General features: G+C 45.1%; 1 pseudogene; it reads right to left on the bottom strand.

The window, feature by feature from the left end:
• Positions 1–1,453: 1,453 nt before the first annotated feature.
• LOC126268402 (5S ribosomal RNA) lies at positions 1,454–1,571 on the bottom strand (annotated as a pseudogene).
• Positions 1,572–4,481: the final 2,910 nt, after the last annotated feature.

Here is a 4,481-nt window from a genome sequence, read left to right as displayed (position 1 = left end):
AGGACACAATGAACAGGTCCTAGTGGAAAGACTGGGAAACAGGTTGTACATCTTTTTTTTTTTTTAAAAAAAATAATCTGCATCTACATAGACACTCCGCAAGCCACAGTAGGGTGAGTGGCGGAGGGTACGATTCACCGCTACTGTCATTTCCTTTCCTGTTCCACTCGCAAATAAAGTGAGGGAAAAACGACTGTCTAAATGCCTCCGTATGAGCCCTAATTTCTCCAATCTTATCTTTGTGGTCTTTAAGCGCAATGAGTGTTGGCGGCAGTTGAATCGTACTGCAGTCAGCTTCAAATGCCGTTTTCAAATTTTCTCAATAGTTTTCCTCGAAAAGAGCATTGCCTTCACGCCACGGAATCCCATTTAAGTTCCCGAAGCATCTCCGTAACACTTGTGCGTTGTTCGAACCTATCAGTAACAAACCTAATAATTTGCCTTCCTGAATTGCTTTGACGTCTTTCTTTAATCCGACCCCTTACGGATCCCAAACATTCGAGCAGTACTCATGAATAGGTCGCACCAGAGTCCTCTATGCGGTCTCCTTTAGAGGTGCAACCTCTCTTTCTTAAAATTCTCCCAATAAACTGAAGTCGACCATTCGCCTTCCGTACTACAGTTCTCACATGCTTGTTCCATTTCATATCGCTTTGCAACGTTACGCCCAGATATTTAAACGACATGACTGTGTCAAGCAGGACACTAGTAATGCCGCAAGCCGAACTTTACTAGTTTGTTCGTCATACTCTTCCGCATTAGCTTACATTTTTCCTCATTTAAAGCCAGCCCAATATTGGTATAGACTGCTCCTGCTGGACTCATGCACTTGTAGAAAAATAATACAGCGCTCTATGACCATCAAGATTAATAATGCTTACAGACCGACGTCTACCGAAGCGTTGTTTATTCTAAAGGCCTTACACCAATAATTATTAACCTACAGGCAATAGCTGAAGAGTACAAAATCCCATTCCGCAGCTCGTGGTCATGCGGTAGCGTTCTCGCTTCGCGCACCCGGGTTCCCGGGTTCGATTCCCGGCGGAGTTAGGGATTTTCTCTGCTTCGTGATGACTGGATGTTGTGTGCTGTCCTTAGGTTAGTTAGGTTTAAGTAGTTCTAAGTTCTAGAGGACTGATGACCATAGCTGTTAAGTCCCATAGTGCTCAGAGCCATTTGAACCATTTTTTACAAAATCACAAAAATTAAAAACGCATCCCATTTTTAGTGTAGTTTTTCGTGTTCTACTTAGCACTCCGTCTTCAGGCCACAAGTGGCCCATCGGGACCATCCGAACGCCGTGTCATCCTCAGCTGAGGATGGGGTTAGGAGCGGCGTGTGGTCAGGACACCACTCTCCCGGTCGTTACGATGGTTTTCTTTGACTGGAACCGCTACTGTTCGGTCGAGTAGCTCCTCAACTGGCATCAAGAGGCTGAATGCACCCCGAAAAACGGCAACAGCGCATGGCGACCCGGATGGTCACCCATCCAAATGCCGTCCACACCCGACAGCGCTTAACTTCGGTGATCTGACGGGAACCGGTGTATTCACTGCGGCAAGGCCGTTGCGTGTTCTACTTGGAAACCTTATATCGATCATACAGAAGTTATCGATCGTAAATACTTTTAATACATACTATTGTAGCTCCATACAATTAGAGTTCTTCTTTATGAATCTTGGTGTCTAAACATGTAGTGAATCTGAGGATGTTGAATAAACGCAGTGAAGAGTTGCCATTCATCACACCAACTAGAAATTTTGTCCAAGTCTTCTTGTGTCTTCCTTCAGTCACTCAACTTCCACATCTTTCCGTGCACCACAGCACCATTAGCAATCCTCCCCGATTGCCGCCCAACCTGTCCACCAAATGACTTATGTGTATGGAGAACGACAGTGAGCCTATCACACTTTCCTGGGGCACTCCTGACGAACCCCTTCTCTCTGAGAAACACTCATCGTCGAGAACAGCATACTGTGTTCTACTCCTTAAGGAGTCTTAGAACCACTCACATATCTGTGAACTTATTCCATATACTTGTACCTTCGATAGCAGCCTGCAGAGAGGTGCCGTGCCAAATGCTTTCCAGAAATCTAGAAATATGGACTCTGCTTGTTGCCATTCATCCGTAGATCAATCTGCGACACGTGAGGCGACGGCAAACTCAGTTTCGCAGGAGCGATTCTTTTTAGAAACCACTGTGATAAGTGGATATAAGCGTCCTAGCCTCAAGAAAGTTTATTATACGTTCAAGGATTCTACAGCAAACCGCTGTTAGCTGTATTGGTCCGTAATTTTGCGGGTCGTTTCTTTTACCTTTCTTATATACTGGAGTCATCTACGCTTTTTCCTGTCACTTGGGACTTTTGTGCTGGGTCAGAGATTCCCGATAAACGCAAGTTACGTTATGCCAAATGGTGCAGATGGCTCTGAGCACTATGGGACTTGACTTATGAGGTCTTCAGCCCCCTAGAACTTAGAACTACTTAAACATAACTAACCTAAGGACATCACACACATCCATGCCCGAGACAGGATTCGAACCTGCGACCGTTGCAGAAGCGCGGTTCAGGACTAAAGCGCCTAGAATCGGTCGGCCACTCCAGCCGGCGTAATGTGCCCAATGCCGTAGAGCTCTCTTTGTAAAACTGAACTGGTATTTCTTCCGGACCTCGTGATTTAATTGCTTTCAATTCTTTCAGCAGTTTCTGTACTCCAGGTATGCTTATTTCTACGTCGTCCCTGCGGGAGACGGATCAAAATGTTCAAATGTGTGTTAATTCCCAAGGGACCAAATTGCTGAGGTCATCACTCCCTAGACTTACACACTATTTAAACCGACGTAAACTAACTTATGCTAAGGACAAGACACACACCCATGCCCGAAGGAGGACTCGAACCTCCGGCGGCAGGGGTCTCAAACGTCCGCGAGAGTCTGTCCGATGGTCAAATGACGGCATGTTTGTACGGTTCTCGATTTCTTCAACGATTTTTTGAACGTGACATTTAAAACTTCGGCTCTTGTTTTTCTGCCTTCACCTGCCACTCCAGACTTGTTAACTAGGTAGTGAATGGAAGACTTAGATCCGCTTAATGATGTTACATAGGACCCGAATTTTCTTACCTTTTCTGCCAGATGTTTTGCTAACTTGGTAGTTGTTGTATGACTCGCGCGTTGGTGTTTTCATAGACGCTCGAATCTCTGATAACCTTTACGTGTCGTTATTCGTACGTTCTCTTTTGAACCGCAAGTGCAACAGCTTCCGCTTCCTGTCATAACCAGTATATTACAAATACTCAGAAGTTCCTTTATTTCGACACAAATGACACAGTGCCACAAAGCCGTTTTATACTCTCCTGAGGCTTGCCAGCTCACAGCTATTGTCCTTGACATCCTGGACTCTGACACTGGGATGGAATCGACGGAGTTGACGTCCGAGCTAGTAGCACATATTTTCTGTCGATGAGAGGTGTGGGAATATTGCTGACCACGGCAGTACCTCAGCATCACGTAACATTTCACGGAGAAACTAGCCCTGTGTTGAAGAATGACGCAATAATACTGTCGCGTGTGAGAAACATGAGAGCTTCGGCTGTGTATGATGTATTAAATTGAATTCCCCCACAACCCTCGACCACGCCCACACACACCCCAACCATGCCATCCCCCAGGTAACGTCACGTGCTTTTCTCACTTTGTACGTGGGTCCCAAACACCCTGATCCCTCCCGCCCTCCCCACCCAAACTCTCACTCTCCCCCTTCCCATCCCAACATACCATATTGGTGGGAATTTCGAATTTTGGAGGAAATTTCTAATTTTTCGGTAATTTCGAATTTTGGTGGGAATTTCTTTGTCCCAGGGCTCTACTGCCATTCCACCCACAAAAAAAGCCCCCACCATGCAGCAATTGACGGGAAATTAAAATTTGTTGTGCTCTTTCTGAGACACGAACGCTGGACCTCCTGGACGAAAAGCCCAAGTGCATCCTTCTAACACAATTATACTACGAGAGGTGCTTGGAATTGATGGGAAATTAAAAATGCGGGTGATCTTTCCGGAACTTGAACCCTGGTCCTACAAGATGGAGCCCCAACACATGGAAACTGTTCAGATGAAGGATAGGAAGTTTAGATTAATTTTCTTTATTTATTTAAGATAAGTCCTAACTACATAATTAAAGATCAGGCGTAATTACACAACTATAACCGCAGTGCTAACAACGACAGCCTAAAATCGCAATACAGCTCAAAAACTGATCATACCATACAACTGATGTTATCCTGCTGGGAAAAAATTTCGCAACAGCGTTCGAAACTAGTGACAGACACTCTCAAACTCTACCCTTCACCTACAAGCTGGCAGGGAAAATGGCAGAGGTGCAAGGTAATTTTAAACCGAAACAAATACACGCTACCACAGCTGATGGAGGAAAATGCATCGGTGTTCTAATTACACTTCAAAATTTTCATGAGAAAAAT

The sequence above is a fragment of the Schistocerca gregaria genome, chromosome 4 (assembly GCF_023897955.1).
Source record: "Schistocerca gregaria isolate iqSchGreg1 chromosome 4, iqSchGreg1.2, whole genome shotgun sequence".
Lineage (NCBI taxonomy): Eukaryota > Metazoa > Arthropoda > Insecta > Orthoptera > Acrididae > Schistocerca > Schistocerca gregaria.
The sequence above is the reverse complement of the archived record's forward strand: the minus strand, read 5'-3'. Positions and strand labels throughout refer to the sequence as shown.